The sequence below is a fragment of the Oryx dammah genome, unplaced genomic scaffold, assembly GCF_014754425.2.
Source record: "Oryx dammah isolate SB20612 unplaced genomic scaffold, SCBI_Odam_1.1 HiC_scaffold_17, whole genome shotgun sequence".
Taxonomy (NCBI): Eukaryota; Metazoa; Chordata; class Mammalia; order Artiodactyla; family Bovidae; genus Oryx; species Oryx dammah.
Window position 1 is genome coordinate 76115303 of NW_024070201.1, and position 9900 is coordinate 76125202.

The following is a 9900-nucleotide window of genomic DNA, read 5'->3' on the forward strand; positions in this document are numbered from 1 at the left end:
GAACATACTTGCACGATAACATATATATATATATGTTTTTCTTATTCCTTGCTTCCCTGGTCGCTCAGATGGTAAAGCGTCTGCCTGCAATGCGGGAAACCTGGGTTAGATCCCTGGGTCGGGAAGATCCCTTAGAGGAAGAAGTGGCAACCCACTCCAGTACTCTTGCCTGGAAAATTACACGGACTGAGGAGCTTGGTGGGCTACAGTCCATGAGATCTCAAAGATCTCACTTTCTTTCTTATTTATATATTATCTCATTCTTTTCTTCTCTCCATTTTTGCACATTCCAAAATATGTATTAACAATTTATTAATGGAAATTATCTCACTCTTTCATTTCTTTTACTTTCAATCACTTTTAATCTGTTTATTCAAAATGCAGTTCAAGGTGGCTGATATTGAACATATAGCTTTTTAAAATCTTAATGTTTACCTTTCAGTTGGACTACTTAGTCCATATTTGTTTAACATTTTCTTTTTTTTTTTTACTATAAATTCCTATTTGTTTCCATTTATTCTTTTGTTATGCTGCTTTTCTGCCAATTTTGGAATTAATTGTTTTATATTTTACATTTGATATCTTACTCTGATTTTTTATTATTATTTCAGTGATTGCTTCAGGGCTTACAATTTAACATGTGCAAGATATCAATGTTTGCCTACAGTTGAAATTGTTCCACTTTGATCTTTGTTTACAACTTTCCACATTCCACTTCATGTCTCACATCAAGCACGTTACACCTGACATTTTGCAAACGTCATAATCTTGTAACAGTGTTCTGCCAGTTCCTCAGATGCATTCTTTGTGTTATCAATGTCATACATTATACTTGTATGTATATTATAATCCCAATTTATCTGTCAATATTTTAGCTTTAAGTAGTCATTTGTCTAACAGATCAGGACTCCTATTGCACTTCCCTGAAATCCTCTGTCTAGCTCCTCTGTGAAGTACCCAGATAATAGTATTTCACACGTATTTCCTGGGTTTTTCAGATGCTGAAGAAGTCAGGTGTTAGTTGTTCGGTCATGTCCTACTCTTTGGGACTGTTGCCCACGAGGCTCCTCTGTCCATGGGATTTTCCAGGCAAAAACAGTGGGGTGAGTTTCCATTCCCTTCTCCAGGGGATCTTCCTCACCCAAGGATCTAACCCTGGTCTCCTGCTGTACAGGCAGATTCTTTACCAGCTGAGCCACCAGGGAAGTCCTCAAATGCTATGAACCACCGCCAAGTGGAAGAAATTAACTGCTTGATTTCCAGACCTACTGGCACCTAATGACTGATAATGTTAGCTGCTCTGCTACCTCAGAATCAACCAAATACATAATTGTACATGAGCTGACCGTGTACACTGGGACCCCTCCCTCATCTGGTCTTTAAAAATTTGTCAGAGTTAAAACACTTGTCAGAGTTCCAAATGTTTTTGGAGTATGAGGCACCTGTTCTTGCATGGGCCTGAAGTCAAGCTTTCTCTGCTCCAAACTGGGATATTTCAGCTGTGTTTCGCTTCACTGTACATAAGGGACACAATCTTGCATTCTGTAACAGTCTCACTATGGTGTGATAGATTTTATTCTTATTCATTCTAAAGGGGCTCACTGTAGTACATATATTCAAGATTTCCAAGAAATTTGAAAATTATTCTGTCACTATAGATAGTGCTTTACACTTGGCCTTCAGTTATTCATATTTTAGACAATTTTAGACAATATGCCTGTTCCTGAGGCTGTGACTTTTTATATCATTTTTAAAGTACTCTTTATGGGTTTTATTCTTTCCAGAATTTGAAATCAAGTAACACTGACATTTCTTTGACCATGTCCAAATTACTGTAAATCTAATCCTATTAATTTTTTCATATTACTTACTTTTTACTTATATTTCATTTCCTTTCTTTTTACCTTTCACTCTAGAACTTCAGTGCATTTTTTTACAGGTTTTATGTATTTGTTGAAACTCTCTGTGTGTGAAAGTAAAAGTCACGCAGTCGTGTCTGACTCTTTGTTACCCCATGGACTGTAGAATGCCAGGCTCCTCTGTCCATAGAACTCTCCAGACCAGAATACTGGAGAGGGTAGCCATTCCCTTCACCAGGGAATCTTCCCAAGATAGGGATCAAACCCAGGTCTCCCTCTGCAGGATGATTCTTTACCATCTGAACCACCAGGGAAGCCCTGAAACTCTGTATTTAACTCAAACTTTGTTTAGCTAGGCTTCCCTGGTGGCTCAGAGGTTAAAGCGTCTGCCTCCAATGCAGGAGACCTGGGTTTGATCCCTGGGTCAGGAAGATCCCCTGGAGAAGGAAATGGTAACCCACTCCAGTATTCTTGCCTGGAAAATCCCATGGACGGAGAAGCCTGGTAGGCTACAGTCCACGGGTTCGCAAAGAGTCGGACACGACAGTCATTTTCAATTGACTCTTTTTTTTTCTTTGGACAGTAGGTTAGTCTTTCAGAGCTTTCCATACTATAGGTAATTTAATGAGTGATTGAACTGAACCGAACTGATGGTGCATGGGATGAAAACCAAGCGTCCTAGCCACAAGACCACCAGGGGCTAGAATTAAAGCATCTCTGACTCTTGCTCTAGCTGAAAGCAAGAATGTTTCAAGAAGAGAAAAACTGTAAAAACAGGTAAAGTTTTACTATTAGAGATATTGCTCAATGCATGGGAGATCACACCGGAAAACAGTTTGTTTATCCAACTCAGAAGCAGGGCAGAGATGCACCCCCAGAAAGAAAGAGTATGGACATTGTCTCTAGTGAGGAGGAGTGCAGTACATCAGAAACTAGGCAGAGATACACACCCTGAGAGGAAGGGGGGTGTCCTGGGTGAGGAGGAGCGCACTGTGGAGGTGTGTAAATCACACACATAGGACCATTCTTCTGGGGCCTTGTTTACTTTTGGCTGATTGTCTTGTTTCTTCCTTCAACCTGACTGGTCCCTGGATCCTCCTCAAGAGCAGTGCACATTTTTTTTCTAAGATGGATCCCACCACAGAGGTGTATGGATGCATGTCCACTTATTACAGGGTGGGGTCCCCTCCCTTTTCAACCCCCAAGGACTTCCTGCACATGTGCAGACAGGGCAGTCTTCCTTGACCTCAGGAATGGGCACCTACCTGTCTCTTGGCTTTAGCAGGGCTCAGCTTTTATCACCGGCTTTGTCCTTGGAGTATCGGGGTGAGAACAAAGGCTCAATTCTACTCCTCTTGACAACACCAGGTGTCTGGCCCAGAGGCCCACTGTCGCCCACCTCACAAATATGCCCAAATGTTGACTATTCTGGTTGGGAGGAAACTCCTATAACTCTGAGCTATGATTTATCTCTAGTATCTCCATTCCTTCTGCAACCATATGGCAGTCATTTTCCTAGAAGCCTCCTGCAACTTTCTCTGGGATATGCATATCCCATTGTTCTCCCAGAGACTCTTAGGAAAATTTAATACAGGTCTATCGGTTGGTCCCCAGCCCCAGCCACCAACATACCTCCCTTACGTTTTGTGCCTCAGGACAGATCTTAGGATCTTTTGTTGAGTTCTGATCTCTGCCCAATCAGTTCAGTGAGACATCTGTGCTATTCTTTCAGTTCTATTTATCCGTACTTTGATCAGGAACTTGTCTCCAGGAATAAAACCAGCATGGCTAGGAGATTAACACTGTGAGTTTCCTTCCATGATGGACAGACTCAAGGTGGGGCCTGTGGTCCTCCTGATAGCCATGCTTTTGCTCAATACCTTCCAACTGAGTGTAGTTGGTCATGTCTGCTGCTACTAGTCTAGGCAGGGAAGTACGATAGGATGCCTATGATTATGTAAGTAAGAATCCTCAAATAGCCAAAGCAATCTTGAGAAAGAACAATGGAACTGGAGGAATAAACCTGCCTGACTTCAGGCTCTACTACACAGCCACAGTCATCAAGACAATATGGTACTGGCACAAAGACAGAAATATAGATCAATGGAACAAAATAGAAAGCCCAGAGATAAACCCACGCACCTATGGACACCTTATCTTTGACAAAGGAGGCAAGAAGATACAATGGAGTAAAGACAATCTCTTTAACAAGTGGTGCTGGGAAAACTGGTCAACCACTTGTAAAAGAATGAAGCTAGAACACTTTCTAACTCCATACACAAAAATAAACTCAAAATGGATTAAAGATTTAAATGTAAGACCAGAAACCATAAAACTCTTGGAGGAGAACATAGGCAAAACACTCTCCGACATAAATCACAGCAGGATCCTCTATGACACATCTCCCAGAATATTGGAAATAAAAGCAAAAATAAACAAGTGGGACCTAATTAAAATTAAAAGCTTCTGCACAACAAAAGAAATGATAAGCAAGGTGAAAAGACAGCCTTCAGAAAATAATAGCAAATGAAGCAACTGACAAACAACTAATCTCAAAAATATACAAGCAACTCCTGTAGCTCAATTCCAGAAAAATCAACGACCCAATCAAAAAATGGGCCAAATAACTAAATAGACATTTCTCCAAAGAAGACATACAGATGGCTAACAAACACATGAAAAGATGCTTGACATCACTCATTATTAGAGAAATGCAAATCAAAACCACAATGAGGTACCATTTCACACCAGTCAGAATGGCTGTGATCCAAAAGTCTACAAGCAGTAAATGCTGGAGAGGGTGTGGAGAAAAGGGAACCCTCTTACCCTGTTGGTGGGAATGCAAACTAGTCCAGCCACTATGGAGAACAGTGTGGAGATTCCTTAAAAAACCGGAAATAGAACTGCCTTATGACCCAGCAATCCCACTGCTGAGCATACACATTGAGGAAACCAGAATTGAAAGAGACACATGTACCCCAATATTCATCACAGCACTGTTTATAATAACCAGGGCATGGAAGCAAGCTAGATGTCCCTCAGCAGATGAATAGATAAGAAAGCTGTGGTACATATACACAATGGAGTATTACTCAGCCATTAAAAAGAATACATTTGAGTCAGTTCTAATGAGGTGGATGAATCTGGAGCCGATTGTACAGAGTGAAGTAAGCCAGAAAGAAAAACACCAATACAGTATACTAATGCATATATATGGAATTTAGAAAGATGGTAATGATAACCCTGTATGCAAGACAGGAAAAGAGACGCAGATATATAGAGCAGTCTTTTGGACTCTGTGGGAAAGGGAAACGGTGGGATGATTTTGGAGAATGACATTGAAACATGTATAATATCATATATGAAATGAATTGCCAGTCCAGGTTTGATGCAGGATACAGGATGCTTGGGGCTGGCACACTTGGATGACCCAGAGGGATGGTATGGGGAGGTAGGGGGGAGGGGGTTTCAGGATTGGGAACACGTGTACACCCATGGTGGATTCATGTTGATGTATGGCAAAACCAATACAATATTGTAAAGTAATTAACTTCCAATTAAAATAGATAAATTTAAATTAAAAAAAAAATCCATTACAGAAGCCTGTAACATCCATCTCAGTAGGAGGCTCTATTTCCCATGCTGCCTTAAAGAAGCAATCTGTCATACTAGTTGTTGCTTATGATGAGGACCATGCAGAAGGAACAGAGAGCCTGCAGCCAGTATCTAGCCAGAAGTGACGCCTTCAGTCTAACAACTGCAAACAATTGAATTATTGCCAACACAACTGGGTCTTTCTCCAGTTAATCCTCAGCTGATCCTACAACCCTGGATAATACCCTGATTGCAATCTTGTGAGACCCTACACAGAATATGCAGCTCAGTAATAAGACTCCTGGTCCACAGAACTTGGAAATAATTACTCTGTGTCTTTGTATATGTATCTCTGTGTGTGTGTGTTTAAAATTTTGATAATGTGTTACACAACAATAAAAAATTAATGCACATTTCAAGGTATCACAATCTTTTAACTCTGAAGTCTAATTCCTGAGTACAGTAATAGCTAACATTTTTCTCTTTTATCTTTATGGGTGTGTAATAGGATGGCAAGCCATTTCGGTATTATTGCCTTGAGAATCCCATGAACAGTATGAAAAGGCAAAATGATAGGATACGAAAAGAGGAACTCCCCAGGTCTATAGGTGCCCAATATGCTACTGGAGATCAGTGGAGAAATAACTCCAGAAAGAATGAAGGGATGGAGCAAAAGCAAAAACAATACCCAGCTGTGGATGTAACAGGTGATAAAAGCAAGATCCAATGCTATAAAGAGCAATATTACATAGGAACCTGGAATGTCAGGTCCATGAATCAAGGCAAATTGGAAGTGGTCAAACAAGAGATGGCAAGGGTGAACACTGACATTCTAGGAATCAGTGAACTAAAATGGACTGGAATGGGTGAATTTAACTCAGATGACCATTATATCTACTACTGCGGGCAGGCATCCCTCAGAAGAGATGGAATAGCCATCATGGTCAACAAAAGAGTCCGAAATGCAGTACTTGGATGCATCTCAAAAGCAACAGAATGATCTCTGTTCATCTCCAAGGCAAACCATTCAATATCACAGTTATCCAAGTCTGTGCCCCAACCAGTTACGCTGAAGAAGCTGAAGTTCAACAGTTTTATGAAGACCTACAAGACCTTTTAGAACTAACACCCCCAAAAGATGTCCTTTTCATTATAGGGGACTGGAATGCAAAAGTAGGAAGTCAAGAAACACCTGGAGTAACAGGCAAATTTGGCCTTGGAATGTGGAATGAAGCAGGGCAAAGACTAAGAGAGTTTTGCCAAGAAAATGCACTGGTCATAGCAAACACCCTCTTCCAACAACACAAGAGAAGACTCTACACATGGACATCACCGGATGGTCAACACTGAAATCAGATTGATTATATTCTCTGCAGCCAAAGATGGAGAAGCACTATACAGTCAACAAAAACAAGACCAGGAGCTGACTGTGGCTCAGATCATGAACTCCTTTTTGCCAAATTCAGACTTAAATTGAAGAAAGTAGGGAAAACTGCTAGACCATAAAGGTATGACCTAAATCAAATCCCTTATGATTATACAGTGGAAATGAGAAATAGATTTAAGGGCCTAGATCTTATAGATAGAGTGCCTGATGAACTATGGACGGAGGTTCATGACATTGTACAGGAGAAAGGGATCAAGACCATCCCCATGGAAAAGAAATGCAATAAAGCAAAATGGCTGTCTGGGGAGGCCTTACAAATAGCTGTGAAAAGAAGAGAGGGGAAAAGCAAAGGAGAAAAGGAAAGCTATAAGCATCTGAATGCAGAGTTCTAAAGAATAGCAAGAAGAGATAAGAAAGCCTTCTTCAGCGATCAATGCAAAGAAATAGAGGAAAACAAAAGAATGAGAAAGACTAGAGATCTCTTCAAGAAAATTAGAGACACCAAGGGAACATTTCATGCAAAGGTGGGCTCGATAAAGGACAGAAATGGTCTGGACCTAACAGAAGCAGAAGATATTAAGAAGAGGTGGCAAGAATACATGGAAGAACTGTACAAAAAACAGCTTCACGACCCAGATAATCATGACGATGTGATCATTAATCTAGAGCCAGACATCCTGGAATGTGAAGTCAAGTGGGCCTTAGAAAGCATCACTATGAACAAAGCTAGTGGAGGTGATGGAATTCCAGTGGAGCTGTTTCAAATCCTGAAAGATGATGCTTGAAAGTGCTGCACTCAATATGCCAGCAAATTTGGAAAACTCAACAGTGGCCACAGGACTGGAAAAGGTCCATTTTCATTCCAGTCCCAAAGAAAGGCAATGCCAAAGAATGCTCAAACTACTGCACAATTGCACTCATTGCACATGCTAGTAAAGTAATGCTCAAAATTCTCCAAGCCAGGCTTCAGCAATACGTGAACCATGAACTCCCTGATGTTCAAGCTGGTTTGAGAAAAGGCAGAGGAACCAGAGATCAAATTGCCAACACCTGCTGGATCATTGAAAAAGCAAGAGAGTTCCAGAAAAACATCTATTTCTGCTTTATTGACTATGCCAAAGACTTTGACTGTGTGGATCACAATAAACTGTGGAAAATTCTGAAAGAGATGGGAATACCAGACCACCTGACCTGCCTCTTGAGAAATCTGTATGCAGGTCAGGAAGCAACAGTTAGAACTGGACTTGGAACAACGGACTTGGAACAACAGACTTTTTCCAAATAGGAAAAGGAGTACGTCAAGGCTGAATATTGTCACCCTACTTATTTAACTTCTATGCAGAGTACATCATGAGAAACGCTGGACTGGAAGAAACACAAGCTGGAATCAAGATTGCCGGGAGAAATATCAATAACCTCAGATATGCAGATGACACCACCCTTATGGCAGAAAGTGAAGAGGAGCTAAAAAGCCTCTTGATGATAATGAAAGAGGAGAGTGGAAAAGTTGGCTTAAAGCTCATCATTCAGAAAATGAAGATCATGGCATCCGGTCCCATCACTTTATGGGAAATAGATGGGGAGACAGTGGAAACAGTGTCAGACTTTATTTTTTTGGGGCTCCAAAATCACTGCAGATGGTGACTGCAGCCATGAAATTAAAAGACACTTACTCCTGGGAAGAAAAGTTATGACCAACGTAGATAGTATATTCAAAAACAGAGACACTACTTTGCCGACTAAGGTCCGTCTAGTCAAGGCTATGGTTTTTCCTGTGGTCATGTATGGATGTGAGAGCTGATCTGTGAAGAAGGCTGAGTGCCGAAGAATTGATGCTTTTGAACTGTGGTGTTGGAGAAGACTCTTGAGAGTCCCTTGAACTGCAAGGAGATTCAACCAGTCCATTCTGAAGGAGATCAGCCCTGGGAATTCTTTGGAAGAAATGAGGCTAAAGCTGAAGCTCTAGTACTTTGGCCACCTCATGAGAAGAATTGACTCATTGGAAAAGACTCTGATGCTAGGAGGGATTGGGGACAGGAGGAGAAGGGGACAACCGAGGATGAGATGGCTGGATGGCATTACGGACTCGATGGACGTGAGTCTGAGTGAACTCCGGGAGATGTTGATGAACAGGGAGGCCTGGCGTGCTGCGATTCATGGGGTCACAAAGAGTCGGACACGACTGAGCGACTGAACTGAACTGAACTGAATAAGACCCTCAAAATTAAAACTGTTTGATGAGTGATTGTTTCCCCTCCCCCCTCACCATGTTCTCCGGTCATTGCTGAGAAGTAAAATTTGCATTCTTTGTTAATATGCATTCTTTATTGCTGATTCATGTACATGGTATTCTCATTGCTTCTCTTAGGGGAAACACACTGACTGAAACTACCCACCCTGACTAGACATCTTAGTATATATTTGCATGAATTATTTTACCACAGGAAATCTGGGTAAGGAACTAACAAGACACCATCAACAATCTGGGAAAGGTCAGATTTTCCACAATCTGGGAAAAGTCAAATGGAGACTCCATGTGTCCTACCACGTCCCAGAAGCCTTCTTGTTGACATCCACCTTGGCTGAGCAATGCGTGCACCACCAGGAAGGACCCTGAGTCAGAATGATCAGCCAAAGACAGCCTGGAAATCAGTTCCATCAACGTAAACCCCTAGCTTGTGAGTCACGAGGCAGAGCAATCCTTCTAGGCTCCCTCACCGCCATGGCCTCTGCCCGGGCACTCCTTCCCAATAAAGTCTCTTGCTTTGTCACCACGTGTGCCTCCTTGGACAATTCACTTCTGAGCGTTAGACGAGGGTCCCCTTTTGAGCTCTGGAAGGTGTTCCCCTTCCTGCAACTTTCCTGCTTCTTCCTCCTGACTTGACCACAGAAACCCAAGGCCATAAAGTCAGCAAAACAAGAATCATCAAAGGAGGAGAATTTTGACCAAGGCCAGGGGACCAAAATAAATGGCTGAAGAAAATGTTTTGGAAACAGCTGGCCTCGAGAGAACAATCAACCATATGTGACAATTATTGCTCGGTTGCAGTCATGTCTGAC